Source organism: Schistocerca americana, chromosome 6 (assembly GCF_021461395.2).
Source record: "Schistocerca americana isolate TAMUIC-IGC-003095 chromosome 6, iqSchAmer2.1, whole genome shotgun sequence".
NCBI classification, from domain to species: domain Eukaryota; kingdom Metazoa; phylum Arthropoda; class Insecta; order Orthoptera; family Acrididae; genus Schistocerca; species Schistocerca americana.
In genome coordinates this window covers 568,844,491-568,862,378 of record NC_060124.1, presented here as the reverse complement: position 1 = coordinate 568,862,378, position 17,888 = coordinate 568,844,491, and the positions used below count along the sequence as shown (strand labels likewise).

Here is a 17,888-nt window from a genome sequence, read left to right as displayed (position 1 = left end):
ATGAGAGAGCACTTAATGACTTGCAATTAACTTTACATATAATTTGAAAAATTTATCACTTGCACTCCCCAAAAAATGGTTATAAGAAAAAAGTTTTATGCTTACATAATTTTCGCTGTTCGTGGTATTATACTGCCTGACTTTGTGATGGCATTGGCAATATTAGCGATGAGAGCGCCATTAAACATATTTACTACTGATGGTTTTCCCAAAGAAGATGCAGTACATCAGAATCCAAATGAAGTATACAGATGTTGACTATACCTGATGAAAGTTCCTTTCGGTGTATTCTGAAGAAAGAACAACATTTCTAGCAACCATTTACAAGCGGTTCCTTGACGGGAAACCTGTATCTGAAGACTGTATAGTTGCTTGGGAAACACCAATACACAAGAGTGGAAATAGAAGTAGTCCCCTTAATTGTAAATCCATTTCACAGACGTCGATTTGCAGCGGGAGTTGGAACACATACTGTGTTCGAACACTGTTAAATGTCTCGGCGAAAATATCTATTGACGCATAACCAGCTCGGATTCAAAAAAATATCGTTCTTACGTGAAGCGCAACTGGCTCTTATTCTCACAGATCAATGACTGGTACCAAAAAGGTATCTCAGGTAGATTTCATATTTCTAGAAGACTGGTTCAAATGGCTCTGAGCACTATGCGACTTAACTTCTGAGATCATCAGTCGCCTAGAACTTAGAACTAATTAAACCTAACTAACCTAAGGACATCATACATATCCATGCCCGAGGCAGGATTCGAACCTGTTACCGTAGCGGTCGCTCGGTTGCAGACTGTACCGCCTAGAACCACACGGCCACTCCGGCCGGCTCTAGAAGACTGCCGACACTTTTCACCACAAGCAGCTCCTAACCAAACTGCGTGGCTACGGACGATCGTCTCATTTGCTGCACTGGATTTCTGATTCCTGTCAGAAACCTCACGGCTGGTGGTAATATATGGCAAATCACGCATTTCAACCGAAGTGATACGTGGCGTTCTCTCAGATGGTTTGCGGATGATTCTGTAATTTACGGTATAGAAAAATCATCAAAGATCAAAACGAACTGAAAAATGATTTTGATCCGACATCTGTATGGTGGGAAAAATAGCAAGCGTTCCTTTAAAAAAATACTTAAATTAGAACCATCAAATAGAAAATTAAGTACGGAAGACTGATCAAAAACAGCATTTTATTGGCAGAAAATTTAGAAGATGCAACCAATCTACCAAACGGGTGCTGTTCCGTGGTTTGGGATCCTTACCAGGTAGCAATGGCGACGACGTCGAAAAAGTTCAAAGAAGGGCAGTTCCTTTTGTGTTATCGCGAAACAGGGGAGTTGATGTCACGCATACGGTACGCGGGACTGGGTAGAGATCGCTAAAACTAAAATGGTTTTCGCTGTGAAGCGATCTTTTCACGAAATTCACCAGTGCTGGTGGCTGGAGACTCTTCAAAATATTGTCAGCACGTCCTCCTCCGGGCCGAGCATGGACGACCCTCAATCACGTGTAGGCACCTACTCGAGGAGAAACTGCAGACTGGGGACAGCATTCGCAAATACCAAGCTCAAAGTGCTGCTACTTTACTGTACGATGTACACACTTCAGGCAGAAAATACATACGTGCAAATTTCCGCCTTCTTTGAGGTGCCTCTTCATCACCGCGACGTGGAATGGTGTGGGGCACGTCAGCTTGAAAAACGTTCCGCATACAGCCTTACTGCAGCCCTTCCATTGCTATCCGCTTTGCCGTACGCAAGAACCGCGTTGGTCATTTCCGCAGCCGTGTGCTGGTACATGTCGCTCTGTTATCGACAACGTTATTTCACTGGCAGACCACACGAGATCCGCAGCGGGATGAGCCGACAGGCTGTATGGAGAAATGTAGCGCATGCGTAGGAATGCTATTAGGTAACACATAGATGACTAAAGGAAGGAGACCAGACAGCGAGGTCATCGGTCTCATAAGATTAGGGAAGGACGGAGAAGGAAATCGGCGGTGCCTTTTCAAACAAACCATCCCGGCATTTGCCTGGAGCGATTTAGGGAAATCATGGAAAACCTAAATCAGGATGGCCGGACGCGGGATTGAAACGTCGTCCTCCCGAATGCGAGTCCAGTGTGCTAACCACTGCACCAACTTGCTCGGTATACCCTCCGCATTTAGACACCAAAACAGAAGATCGGAACAAATCGTCACAGCCGTCCGTCCTCAAAGTTCGACGCCCTCTAGTGCGCAAACCGATCAATTTACCTTCCCACACAACATACTAAGCGTTTTCGGTGTCTTTCTCTGGGCCACGACATATAGATTACTTGCCTTGCCTACAAATCAAGATGAATAAACACACGGAACCGAAAAATTATTAAGAAACGGAGTTAATGACTTTTAATTTACAATTTAATCATGTCCATCACGCTGAAGGATAACAAATCTCCTGCAAATGTAATTCACTTCAACAGTGGCAGATTTAAAATAAAAGAAAGCACAACAGCAATGTTAATAGTTAAATAGTCCTTCGATACTTGTATGACGTCACTTTCATTCGTGTCATTCATTTACGCTGCAATTTGGGAATCGCTACTTAAAAATGTTTAACGCAACGAAATCTCTGGCAGCAGCTACGGGTCGGAAACCGCGCAGTTTGGCGCAATGGACAAACCGTGTTAACAATGTCAAAATAGTATTTCACAAACTTCCTACTCACAACGATGTACACAACTTTTGCTCGACCGTTATCCGGCTGCAGGGGGGCAGAGCGAGTGACAAACAAATGCAGCTCGCTTAAGTTTGAAAGCTATTCTTTCATAAGGTCATAACAGCATACAGTTACAATTATAGCCCAAATTTTCGGGCGAGATCAATTGCTGTGGCTGGTATCTTACATTTGTGCCGTTTTCACCTTAAAATATGAGCTCAAGTTGTCGATGTTTCTTTGTGAGTGAGAAACGATTTCTGAGCAATGTCACTCCTATAGACACGCCCTGCGTATTACGAATCGAGACTTTGACAGATGCTCTACACACTCCCATGTGTATTCTTTCCATATGTCTTGTCGTTTTCGCGCAGTCTTTTTATGACACCCGAGAGGTACTTGTGAATAGCCCTGTACTGTTATCGAAAATCAGTGACAACGCGAGGAATGAAACCTAATTCACTGAAGAGCAAAAGAACCTCGTATAGGCATGCGTATTCAAATACATAGATATGTAAACAGGCACAATACGGCACTGACTTTGGCAACGCCTATATAAGCCAACAAGTGTCTGGCCCAGTTGTTACATGCTACAGTGGCAGGTTATCAAGATTTAAGTGAGTCTGAACGTGGTGTTGAAATCGGCGCACGAGCGATGGGACACAGCTTCTCCGAGGTAGCGACGTAGTGGGGATTTTCCCGTACGACCATTTCAGGAGTGTACCGTGAATATCAGGAATCCGGTAAAACATCAAACCTCCGGCATCGCTACAGCCAGAAAAAGATCCTCTAAGAACGGGACCAACGACGACTGAAGAAAATCGTTTAACGAGACAGAACGACAGCTCTCCCGCAACTTGCTGCAGATTTCAATGCTGGGCCACCAACAAGTGTTGGCGTGCGAACCATTCAACGTAACATCATCGATATGGGCTTCCGAAGCCGAAGGCCCACTCCTGTACCCCAGATGACTGCACGACACAAAGCTTTCCTCCTTGCCTGGGCCAGTCAACACCGATATTGGACGACTGATGACTGGGAACATGTTGCGTGTTCGGACGAGTCTCGTTTCAAATTGTATCGAGCGGATGGACGTGTACGGGTATGGAGACAACCTCATGAATCCATGGACACTGCATGTTAGCAGGGGACTATTCAAGCTGTTGTAGGCTCTGTAATGGTGTGGGGCGTGTGCATTTGGGGTGCTATGAGGCCGGTGATACGTCTAGATACGATTCTGACAGGTGGCACGTACTTAAGCGTCCTGTCTGATCACCTGCATCCAGTCATGTCTATTGTGCATTCGGAAGGACTTGGACGATGCCAGCAGGACAAAGAGATACCCCACATGTTCAGAATTCCTACAGAGTGGCTCCAGGAACAGAAATGAAACGCTTCCACGGGTCAGAAACTCCCCAGACATGAATATTATTGAACATGAGTGAGATTTTCACTCTGCAGTGGAGTGTGCGCTGATATGAAACTTCCTGGCAGATGAAAACTGTGTGACGGACCGAGACTCGAAGTGCTGTACCATCTGAGCTACCGAAGGACGACTCACGCCCCGTCCTCACAGCTTTACTTCTGCCAGTATCTCGTCTCCTACGTTCCAAACTTTACAGAAGCTCTCCGACGAACCTTGCAGAACTAGCACTCTTGGAAACATCTCCCAGGCTGTGGCTAAGCCTTGTCTCCGCAGTATTCTTTCTTTCATGAGTGCTAGTTCGCAGGAGAGCTTGGAAGGTAGGAGACTAGATACTGGCAGAAGTAAAGTTGTGAGGACGGGGCGTGAGTCGTGCTTGGATAGCTCAGATGGTAGAGCACTTGCCCTCGAAAGGCAAAGGCCCCGAGTTCGAGTCTCGGTCCGGCACACAGTTTTAATCTGCCAGGAAGTTTCATTACTGAACATATCTGGGAAGCCTTGCAACGTGCTGTTTAGAAGAGATCTCCAACCCCTGGTACTCTTACGGATTTATGGACAGCCCTGCCAGTTCCCTCCAGCACCATTTCAGACATTAGTCGAGTCGATGCCACGTCGTGTTGCGGCACTTCTGCGTGCTCGCCGGGGTCCTACACGACATTCGCCAGGTGTACCAGTTTCTTTACGTCTTCCGTGTAGGTGCACATCGAACCGAACGCAAATGACGGCCGCTACAGAGCGGGATATTTAGTGAGAGAGTTCTCCACACAATATACTGTACAAAACTTCACTCCGCCCTCCGCTCCAAGAGTTGGGTTCGGCCTCAGAGAGCGGGCGCGCTGGAGGGTCGGATTAAAAGCGCTGCCTTGTTAGGGATTCTCGCCGAGATAGCGCAGCATCCGCGGCGCGGCCAAGTTCTCTCGGCCTTTAACCACCGGCGGGCGCCCTTCTCGTTAGCGTCCGAACAACATTTACGACGCCGGGACGCCTCGTCTCGAGGGTTAGCCTCTAAAAATACGCCCCTGACTGCCCCACAGCGAACCGCCGCACCCCGCCCACAAACCGGGGCGCCACCTCCCACTTGCTGCGCGTGGCAGCGGGCAACTCTCAGCCGAGAAGCATTTTCTTCTGGCATATTCGTTAGTTAGCTTCTAAAATAGATTAGTATTTTAATTAAGTTGTCCCTAATTCCAACTTTATAATTTTATTTACCCGCGCTCTTCCACCCCCATTCCCCCCATCCTCTTCCCCGGGGGCGGAGGCCATGTTTTCCATACCAACGACGCCTGCGTCCCGGGCGCACCCCCGCGGAACGCACTCGGCGAATTAAAGACGCTAAGCGACCGCGCCGGCTAATTCTCTTAAGCAGGAACTCGGCCAGCCGAGCCGCCTCGTCTCCACGACGAGTTTTAATATCTCCCCTCCTCCTCCTCCTACTCCTCTCCACTCTTCCTCCCCTCCCCTCTCTTCACGCAAGTTATCCCATTTCTTACGGCAACACCAACCTCAGGCTATCCCAGTTTCAATCTCAATAAATTCCCAAGATTAGCTTCTTCGTACTTTTTGCTCCAGTTTTTTTTTCCAAGAGTGTCTCTTGCAGCCGCTGCTCTCCCGGTTTCTCCTCGTGAGAGATCCACTAAAAATATTGGAAAATCAAGTTTTTTTCTGTGGGCGCCGCAGTTACGTACGAACGAAAAGTGTGGCACTTAAAGCATCTACTACACATTTTATTCTATAATATTACTGGCCCTTGCTCTATTTTTAATCTCGTCTTGTTTACTACCAATCACCTCTTCTGCGAGTGCTGTCTTAAGGATTTAGTTGTAGAATAATGCACATTAAATACGAATTAAGTCATAAAAACAAATTAACTCGAAAACCACAGGAATCCTATTGTGCTCTAAGGAATCAGAAAAAATAAGCAACAAAATTACTGAAAATAAAAACAAATACACAAGAGGGAATTAGATTAGGAAATGAGACACTTAAAGTAGTAATGGAGTTTTGCTATTTGGGGAGCAAAATAACTGATGATGGTCGAAGTAGAGAGGATATAAAATGTAGACTGGCAATGGCAAGGAAAGCGTCTCTGAACAAGAGAAATTTGTTAACATCGAGTATAGATTTAAGTCGTCTCTGAAAGTATTTGTATGGAGTGTAGCGATGTATGGAAGTGAAACATGGACGATAAATAGTTTGGACAAGAAGAGAATAGAAGCTTTTGAAATGTGGTGCTACAGAAGAATGCTGAAGATTAGATGGGTAGATCACATAACTAATGAGGAGGTATTGAACAGAATTGGGGAGAAGAGGAGTTTGTGGCACAACTTGACTATAAGAAGGGATCGGTTGGTAGGACATGTTCTCAGGCATCTCGGGATCAGAAAGTTAGTATTTGAGGGCAGCGTGGAGGGTAAAAATCGGAGAGCAAGAGATGAATACACTAAGCAGATTCAGAAGGATGTAGTTTGCAGTAGTTACTGGGAGATGAAGAAACTTGCACAGGATAGAGTAGCATGGAGAGCTGGATCAAACCAGTCTCAGGACTGGAGACCACAACAACAACAACAACAACACAAGATCATACAATTATTCACAAAGTAAGCTAACTGAAGATGGAAGAAGCAAGGAAGACTGAGACAAAGTATCAGAGAAGCGAAATCAATGTTCATGAGTAAAAGAAAAAAAAACCTTCTTCAAATAACAAAACCATCGAAATAAGGAGAAAGAGCTGAATTTTCTCGGTAGCACTGTATAGCTGTTGTAAGGTACCAATTATGTTCAAGCCACATTTAATTTCCTTATTTTAAGGTTTTACAATTCTGTATTGGGTCTGCAGACTTCACGGCAGCATTCACTGAGTGAAACAGTACTGCAGAACGCACGCAGTCGGGAGTAAGATTTCAGGTCTCTCGCTGGCTGAAAGAGCCTATGGAGCGTATGGCATTGCCACTGGACGGTGGTGCGCTGTGGCTAAAAGTGATAACGTCTGTTAGGTCAGCAGTGAGGTGCTTACGAAAGCGCGAAGCAAGTAATCTTCCTGCTCAATAAAAATTTGTTAATAAAAGGCCCCCTCTCCAAAACTGATACAACGACAAGCCTACAGTTCCTAAGTACTTTCTTACGACAATATCATAATGTGAGAGAAGGGTTATCTTAATAAATAAATGGATAATCTCCAAGCTAATGATAATGTGCCAACGGCTACGAATTGTCTTGAGTGTAGGTACGAGGTAAAGGGTGCGCGTAATAACCGTCAGTCGCTGATAGGGCTCCTTCCGATCTAATTCTGTCATACGACCATACTCTCAGGTAATTGTTGTTTTCAGTTAACCATTATTAACTGTGTAGATATTATCAATTTATGGTTTTCAGTAAATAAATACATCACAATGGGATTCCTTTTGAACGCTATTCCGAATGAGACAGCTTGCCGTTTCATCATTTAGAATCACTTAAGATAGTCCTGCACTTTACAGAGAATCCGACGGCTTCTGACAGCGACATAAAGTTCAAGAGCTTCTCGGCAAAACAGGTAGAAAGAGTCCTACACGTTGACTCTGTGAGATAGTCCAAGGACATATTGTTTTAATCTCCGCAAAATTCTGATCGGAAAGCATGGCCAGTCAACTGTTCGGCTCTTAAACCATCCTCTGTGGACTCACGGACTAAAATGAGACGTTTCTGGAGGTTTGGTAAAAGTGGGGCATCTTACATTGTTAAACATTGCCAGTAGGCAAACATGAAATGTCGTCTCTTGAAGCATTTATGGTACGGTACTGGAGACGCTTATTAAACTGGACAGAGAAAACCACTCATCAGGAAGTACTGCAAAGAACTTGCAATGAAAGTTTAGTCAGGGAAACAACAGAGCGAAGAAGACACGAATGGACTGACTACATAAAACGACACAGACAGTTCCTTGTAAACGACCTAGAAGGATCATCACAAAGGAAGATGGGTCGAAGAAGACAGCAAATGGCATCGTTAGAACGAGCTGTACTTTATAAAGGGTTTTCTGATTATGCAGTACAGAAAAATATTACCATCTAACAGTTGCAGGGCGTGAGCCACTAACCAGTCGAAAGACTGAATACAAAGAAGATACTGGTTTCCTGTAACACATCATTTGCTTTCATTAAATCTTCGTTTTCTATTCTAGAAGAGGATCATGGTAACCATACTTACCTCGCATCGTCATAAAAGCTGCACCGTTGAAAGTGCAGCGGAATCACACAGAGAAAGATGAAGCGGATGGAGAAGTTACGAGCGGCAGTGTGTAGTGTTCCATCACTGACGACGTCCCAAAGGACGTTGCCTAAGCTCCGAAAAAGCTATTTTGTAAGCTTACAAATGGCACTATATTGAAATGTGTTCTTCAGTCTATTGTAGAATACAATTCGTGTTGAATCAGTTCCAGCACTTCGATATTTTGTTTTTGTGCTTATGTACATATATGGTTGTTTTAATAAAGGAAAAAAGGTAAAAAAAAGAAATGGAAAAGAAATCGTCAGAGCACTCTTCTACTCAAGCGATTTAGGCCAAATGGCTGTGTGAACCCTTGTCCTCTCTAGTACAGCTCCAGTGTCTTATCACGGTGCTACCTCAATAGCTAAAAGAGAGAGGGAGATTAAAAAAAAAACGAAAAACTTAAATCCAGATGGTCAGGTGGCAGCGTGAATCATCGTCCTCTCGAACACCGCTCGAATGTGTTACCATCGCGACGAAAGAGAGAGGAAGAGAGAGGGAGAGAGAGAGAGAGAGAGAGAGAGAGAGAGAGAGAAAGAGAGAGAGCAGAGAAGAGAGAAGGAGAGAAATTAATGTATCTAAATTATCACAGTCTGTGCCGTTTTAGCTTCTGTTGATGACAGTCTCATACGTTCTTTCGCACACTTTTTCTCCTTCTTTTTCTTCTTCCTCATTTTTTCTTCGTCTTCACATTCATTTATTATTTTCCACATTACTCAAATTTCGCCTCTGAATTAAAATTACTGTATTCAGTGCGACTAAGTCAACTCGGATTGACTGCTCCGTGTCTTGCACAAATTACGAAGTACTGTCCCCTGTAATAAATTCAGTAAAATCTCAAGTTTTTCAAGGCCGATAATTGAAAATAAATAAATGCTTGGTTGTGAATTCTACAGAACAGACAACACATCCAGAGCTGGTGAATGAGTAGTTCCTGTGAGGGAACATGTGCTTCTACACATGCGCTGTGCCAGTCTAATATTGAAATTTTCATAATCCATCAAAGTACAGGCACTGTCTTGATGACACAATACGCGTTTAATAGTTGTTGCTTTGTTAATTCAACAATGCTTCCATCATTACGCAGTACGACCCTTCTTTATACGCCAAACAACCTCATAATATTGTAAATAGATTTTAATAACTGTCACCTCTTTCCGCTAATTTTTAATGCATGTAATATAAAATCTTCATTCAGTTTTGAGTCATGTATAAAGTACACACAGCAATCTATGGTAACGTTTCAGAGAGTCTGTGAAACTCAGGAATATATTCCTCTTTCAATTTTGAAACAGGCTTGCATATTTCTACACAATTTTATTTTAATTACTTTCAGTGTTGTTAAACTGTTCTTGGCAGTTCCTGTTCTTTCAGTTAATGAGAGGGGAGGTCGAGATTTTCGATAAACCATTATTCCAATATTCTGAATGCTGCCAACTTAGTAAACCCGAATCAAGTTTTCTGCAGTAAGGGTTTTCACATTATAAAATAGTTTCTAAATGGATAAGATATGATTTACACACCTTTTCACTGCAGTGACACACGTTGAGGTAATCCAATTTAAGACACACTTTCTGCTTAACTCAATCAAATGTAGTGAATATAAAGTTTATTTTGTATGTAGTACCACACTGTTCATGCATTAGCGGTATCGTCACAAAACACCCTTTACGTTACTTTGTACAGAGTTCAGGTGTAAATGTTACTGTGAAGAATGCACAACAACGACTCAAAACTAAGTATTTCAATTACAATGATTTTTAAGTCGCTTTTTGTTTGGTAACTTTCTTGTGTTTTGTTTGCTACAAATTTTTCAGTTGATTTTAAAGTAACTTCCCAATGAGCTAAGAACTGAATGACAGTGCGATTTAACTCGATTTCTTCTCCGTCTCATCCACCTAGGTTTCTTGAAGGGTGGGAGTGAAATTGTTTGGTAACGCGTGACGTCTCGGCTGCTCTGCAAGATCGGCGTGTTGCGCAGGTAGCATTGGAGTGCCTGCCATGCAGGACGTGAGGAACTCGATGACGGCCGCTAGACAGCACTGCTACATCTGTGAGCGCTAATACCGCCTCGACAGCGCTGGCTCTGCTGCGCTTCAGGTCCACGCCCAACTTGGCAGGCAATTAGTGTTGACAGCCGCACTATACAGCTATCCACACAGCAGCTCTGCACCAGTTGTGCATTCATTTCATTATCCTACCATTCTCATCACACATCACTGGTTTGGTCTCAGATTTCGCTACACGTATGTTTTCGATTTTGGATGTTTTAAATTTGTCATCCTGTTGTGTCATTTCCATTGTCAATTTTCCTTTTGTTGTTTTTTTCGTGTTGACACTCAGTTAGCCACTGTTGATGGCCTCTGCTTGCTCAGCAAGTATCTAATGGTTCTTTGTGTCGTTCCAAATCCTTTTCAGACTCCGGACGCAAGATCTTCCAACAATGAAAATAAAACTCATACAAATTAATTTTTCTTGCTTCTTTGTTTACTGTTTTAGGGAAACAACGAGTACACAGATTATTAGCTGGTAGGTATAATGCACTACTGGCCATTAAAATTGCTACACGAAGAAGAAATGCAGATAATAAACGGGTATTCATTGGACAGGTATATTATACTAGAACTGACATGTGATTACATTTTCTCGCAATATGGGTGCATAGATCCTGAGAAATCAGTACCCAGAACAACCACCTCTGACCGTAATAACGGCCTGGATACGCCTAGGCATTGAGACAAACAGAACTTGGAAGGCGTGTACAGGTACATTTGCCCATGCAGCTTCAACACGATACCACAGTTCATTAAGAGTAGTGACTGGCGTATTGTGACGAGCCAGTAGCTCGGCCACCATTGACCAGACGTTTTCAATTGGTGACAGATCAGGAGAATGTGCTGGCCAGGGTAGCAGTCGAACATTTTCCGTGTCCAGAAAGGCCCGTACAGCACCTGCAACATACGGTCGTGCATTATCCTGCTGAAATGTAGGGTTTTGCAGGGATCGAATGAAGGGTAGAGCCACGGGTCGTAACACATCTGAAATGTAACGTGCACTGTTCAAAGTGCCGTCAATGCGAACAAGAGGTAACCGAGATGTGTAACCAATGGCACCCCATACCATCACGCCGGGTGATACTCCAGTATGGCGATGACGAATACACGCTTCCAATGTGCGTTCACTTCGATGTCGCCAAACACGGATGCAACCATCATGATGCTGTAAAAAGAACCTGGCTTCATCCGAAAAAATGACGTTTTGCCATTCGTGCACCCAGGTTCGTCGTTGCGTACACTATCTCAGGCGCTCCTGTCTGTGATACAGCGTCAAGGGTAACCGCAGCCATTGTCTCCGAGGTGACAGTCCATGCTGTTGCAAACGTCGTCGAACTGTTCGTGCAGATGGTTATTCTCTTGCAAAGGTACCCATCTGTTGACTCAGGGATCGAGACGTGACTGCATGATCCGTTACAGCCATGCGGATAAGATGCCTGTCATCTCGACTGCAAGAGATACGAGGCCGTTGGGATCCAGCACGGCGTTCCATATTACTCTCCTGAAACCACCGATTCCATATTCTGCTAACAGTCATTGGATCTCGGCCAACGCGTGCAGGAATGTCGTGATACGATAAACTGCAATGGCGATGGGCTGCAATCCGACATTTATCAAAGTCGGAAACGTGATGGTACGCATTTCTTCTCCTTACACGAGGCATAACAACAACGTTTCACCAGGCAACGCCGGTCAACTTCTGTTTGTGTATGAGAAATCGTTTGGAAACGTTCCTCATGTCAGCACGTTGTAGGTGTCACCACCGGCGCCAACTTTGTGTGAATGCTCGGAAAGGCGAATCATTTGCATATCACAGCATCTTCTTCCTGTCGGTTAAATTTCGCGTCTGTAGCACGTCATCTTCGTGGTGTAGCAATTTTAATGGCCAGTAGTGTACTATTCTATGTCAGATACTATCAGATGAAAAGACAATGAAATAAAATTTTAATTTAACATGCACGTATGATACCTAATTGATGCACGAATAGTTCACCCCTTACTATTATTTCTGGATGCGATCCACGTTTTTCGTTAAAAGTCTTCAAAAATTTTCGTAGCTATTAAAATCTCACAATCACGAACTCTCAGAACTGTCTCAAAGGTGTTAGGAATCTGTATAAGGCTAGAATAAACTATTTTACACTTTTTATTCCGATTTAAAATGTGTCATACTAAAACTATTATTTCCATTTAAGTAATTAATAACTTTGGCAATAACTTCCACCGTTGAAACAGTCAATCGATGTCCATCTTCACGCGATCACAGACTGAATCTGCGCGCTGGTCTATCGGCAATTTCCATGGGTCGGCAGGAACTTCCTCGTGGTGTACGTGGTACAGCTGCCGTCTTGCATGGCCAACATCAAACGGAGGACATAATACAAGAAAAAAGTCCTTACGCTAGAAAGATAGTAATGGAAGTACAAATAAAACATTTTTTTTACTTAGCATGTATAGATAAAGCGGGCAAATTAGGTGCGATTATCGCATTTGACACTCTCAGCTACATAACAAGTCTGATACGTTATGCTATCAGCAACAAGAACACTTGTTTCAGCGATAGAGTGTCATAACTGACACGATACCTGTACACCCTAAAACAAAAATAAATAAATAACCGACGCAACACGGAGGTATTATCTAAATGTATCGAAAATCGGTAGAGGTGTTGTACATGTGCAGACAAACAAAAATATTGGATGAATGATTCAAGAAAATCTGCTTCACGAATTGAGGAAGTCATTAACTCATTGATGCACCTCTGGCCCTTACGTCAGCAGTTATTGGCAGAATTGTGCCATGCCCTTCTAAGAGATATCGTTTCACATTATGTCTAATTGGCACCTTAGATCGTCAAAATACCAAGATGATTGGAGGGCCCTGCCCATAATCCTCCAAACGTTTTCAGAGAGGAAGGTAGGGTTGGGAAGCACAAAGACAAGCAGTAGAAACTCTCTCCGAGCGCTGGCGCGCATTATTTTGCTCGAATTTAAGCCCAGGACGCTTGCCATGAGGGGAACAGAACGGGTCGCAGAACATCGTCGACGTACCGCTGTGCTATAAGGGTGAAGCAGGTGACAACAAGAGAGACCCTGCTATGAAATGAAATGCCACTCCAGAGCATCACTCTGCCCGTCAGGCCGTATGACGGGTGACAATCACGTTGGTATTCTACACCGGAATCTTTCGCACGTTACCAACACCGCAATTTTTAAAAATAACATGATTATTTTAAAATTTCTGTAAAGAAAAAGACTTAGATTACATTATTATAAGGTTCTCTCTCATCACACACCTTGGCAGCTAACCACGCGTATCGCATCATGCCATGACATCTTGAGGTGTCGGGTATTCTTGTGGATATCAGAATCTTTCTGGCACAATAATTTCGACAACATGAGTCGTTACCTTCCTCAACTGCTAAGTGAGGCTGCTCGTCGAGTGGAACGTGTGCGGTGTTTTTACTATGCTCTCCCCCCCCCCCCCCCCCCCCCTTCATTGTCAGTTCCAGGCGCTGCACCTGCGGTCCAGTCCAGCTAGCAGCGTCCTTTAAGCGTTCCGTCTTCGGTTTGGTGCTACCGGCCGAGCGCTTGTCTTTCGTCTTCGGTCCTACGCACCAAACTGCGTGCTGACGTTCCATTTTCGATCCGCTGCGGTTGTGCTCCCTTTAGGATCCGCTCCATTAGAAGTGATTTGCGTCGTTCCCTCGTGGGTCCTGTGCGCCCGGCGCTCTGTCTGGGGTTCGTTTCCCATATCCACACCCCCAGTTCTTCTTTTTGTCGAGTCCGCAGCTCGTGGTCTAGTTGCCGCCTCTGGATTCCCGGTCGGGACGGGGATTTTCTCCGCCCCGGTACTGGATGGCTGTGTTGACAGCATCATTTCATCATTATTCGCGAAAGAAGTGAGACTGGACAGCGGAAAGACTGGAAATTTGCACGGGCACTGATAACCGCGCAGTTGAGCGCGCCACAAACCAAATGTCACCATCACCATCTTTTTGTGGTGTTATGCTTCTTCCCCCGTCGTTTCAGCAACTCTAGTGCAAGGAGCCAGTCTCTAATGATCTGGTGTCCAGTGCCCAGATTTATGCAGTTTTCCGTCACCTTTATCTCTATAGATTCCCTAATAATACTGTCCCAACATCTGGACTCTGTGCCAGAATCCTCGTTTCATCATAGTTCATGGAATGAGTTCCAGACAGTACTCGGCAATGGCTAATTTAGTTCCTGTGTTAATCGAGTGCGCCCCTGATGTCCTTAGCATCTGATGTCCTTTGTCCTATTTCTTTGGCCAATGTATGACATGCCTCGTCGGTAAGGTAGTTCCAGGTCGTCTTATACATTTCCCAGAGCCCTCTTATAGTTGATGTTGTGCTTCTTGAGAATCCTGCTGGTTTTGACAGAAATAGATCCTGTATAGGGCAGATATGCCACAGACTAATGAAAATAACGACACACGTTGACGAAATGTCGTGCAAGAACGACACTGATATCCAACAGAATACCCGATACCTCGCAATGTCTTCAATAGATATAGTTAATCATTCAATTTTCTGATTGACTTTCTTGTATGTGTTGCGCTTTCTCACTGTGGCACACATGCAGGAATATGTTTCCCGCGTATGACTCTGCGAAGTAGAGAATGAAACAAAAAATGGAATGGAGACTTGAAATATAAAATTCGAAGTATTCGTACAAGTAGTTGTGAAAGTATGATATGTATGACGGTTGTGGAAAACCTGAACGACAGCAAAACGTAAAGGGCACTTGGGTTTTCATGTAACACAGCTTGTTCGAGATAAAAATTAACAATGATTCACATGGTATATGGCAGCTGTTATATTATTGCAACTGCTCGAACTATATATGTTGGGAATGGACATTTCACTAGCAGTTTTCTCTGTGGTCCCGTCAGTTAATCAGTTTCTCTAGCTGACTGTCATACTTCGCTGTTCTCCGGGACCAAGTGTATACTTCAAAATGTAAAACACAAAACTCGCTGTTTTAATGAGAAAATGGGCATTTTTGTTCTAGCAGTAGGGTACACGTTTTCATGGAACCTTTAGTCAATATGACTTTGTACACTGGGGGGTTAAGATTCAAAAATATGTGTCTAACGTTAGGTATAAGTACATAACTGACATACATTTTTTGGGGAGAAAGGTACAGCTCTGTATATGCCCGTCTGCACAGGCTGCGATGGCACAGTGTTCCGCAGGTCCTTGGAGTTTTCGGTGACGTTTCTTCTGTTTTGTGGTCGTCAAAATTCGAGGCACCCGTAAGGATGCATGACATTATTAACACTATAACTGTCATTCTTACGACAGAGAGACATTCAACGTGATTTAAAATCTGTAGTTGGTAATGTTCTCCTAAACGTTAATTTTATAGCAATTTTGCTCAAGAACAAAGATTTATATCCCTATGTCTCACACAATTCGCATTGCAAATAGAGATTTGTTAAGATGATTCAGCAGTTCTGTTGTGTGCTCCTCCCAGTTGAATTTATTATCAAGCTGTAATCCCAAGAATTTAACACTGTCCACTTCTTCTACCTTCTTGTCATTGTATGTAAGACGTATACTCGTGGGGCACCCCTTACAAGTTCTGAACAGCATGTAATGTGTTTTTTCAAAGTTTAGTGACAAAGGGCTAGGAACCAGTGATTAAGGTCCACAAATATTTTATTAGCTGATATTTCTAAGACTACACTTGATTTGCTATTTATTGCAATGTTTGTATCATTGGCAAACAAAACGAACTTGGCTTCTGGTAATGTTACTGATGAAAGGTCATTAATATACACAAGAAAAAGTAAAGGCCCCAAAATGGAACCTTGTGGGACCCCACATGTAGTTAGTTCCCAGTTGGGTGATGCCTGATAGCTTGATACATGTCTCTTTCCTAATAACACCCTTTCTTTCCTGCCAGAGATATAAGATTTGAATCATTTTGCAGCATTTCCTGTTACACTATAATAGTCTAATTTACTTAAAAGGATGTTGCGATTTACACAGTCAAATGCCTTTGACAGATAACAAAATATACCAGTTGCCTGCAATTTTTTGTCTAACGAATTAAGCACATTTTCACTGTAAGTGTAGACAGCCTTCTCAGTATCAGAACACTTTAGAAATCCAAATTGTGACTTTGACAGTATGTTATTTGAGATAAGATGGTTACAAAGCCGACTGTAATTTACTTTTTCTAAAATTTTTGAGAATGCTGGCAACAGTGAAATTGGATGGAAATTTGATGCAATTTCTTTATCTCCCTTCTCAAACAGTGGCTTAACTTCAGCATATTTCAACCATTCAGGAAGTATTCCACTGACAAACGACTGGTTACACAGATAGCTTAATATGTGACTTTGCTCAGAATCACATTCTTTAATTAACTTTGTTGATATTTCATCATACCCACTAGATGTTTTTGATTTTAAAGATTTTATGATGGACATTATTTCTGCTGGGGTAGTGATGGTCAAATTCATATTATGGAAGTTACTTGAAATGTCTGGTCTGAGGTATTCTATAGCAGCATCTACCGGACCTGACAACCCCATCTTTGCAATAACAGTTATAAAATGTTTGTTAAGAAGTTCTGTAACACAATATACATCTGTCACCAATGTATCATTTACTCTTAATGCTATATTTTCCTCTTCATGTCTGGTTCTACCGGTCTCCTCCTTCACTATTATTTAATTTACTCTAAACAGCAGTAAGCATACAGCAGCTAAGATTCATTAATAGAACACTCTGTTGCCCATATACATTCCAAAACGCTTCTGAAGCAACATTCTAAACTCAGTTTACATAAATTTCGATTACTCTTACGTGATTAGCCACAATTAAATTTCTTTACTACAATATTATCCAGAAACATCGTTTACTAATGAGATCCTGAACAAATTCTTCAATTCCAATAATTGCGATGCAGTTCCGAAATATGAGAAAGGATTTCTCTCCAACAGTTCCACAAAGAAATCCTGAAACAGGAACTCCTAGACGACCCAGAGCAGGTACGACCCAGCGGATTCCCAGAGTGTAGCTCCGTCGCCACTATACAATGACGAAAAATATTCACAACACTAAATCAAAGAAAGAAAAGGGGCGGTCAATCTAGACTAGTCTCGCATAGCCCACAGAAGCTGGTGATTAAGTCTAATACGTCCATTCTTGAATATTATTGGTTAGACCACAAGCACAAGTATGTAACGAATGTACAAGTCCTACACCTCATGGACAGAATGTTAAACTGATTAACAAATATCAGACATTAAGCAACAGACATGTGTACACTTACTTCTGACCTAGGGGACACAATGCAATTATTCATCTGTTTTTACAGGTTTCGCATCGACACAGAAAAGAAGCTAATAACTGGTTCGAAACCTTAGTGCTTTGATTCCTAAGTAGTTAATCACACAACCAGCGATTCCTGTGCACATGGCTTTACTC

The 17,888-nt window shown here is 43.1% G+C and overlaps 1 non-coding gene across 1 annotated transcript; it reads left to right on the top strand.

Annotated features, from left to right (window-relative positions):
• Positions 1 to 4,500: 4,500 nt before the first annotated feature.
• Positions 4,501 to 4,575, top strand: Trnas-cga. The gene has a single exon. It is a non-coding gene; the product is annotated as a tRNA-Ser (tRNA).
• Positions 4,576 to 17,888: the final 13,313 nt, after the last annotated feature.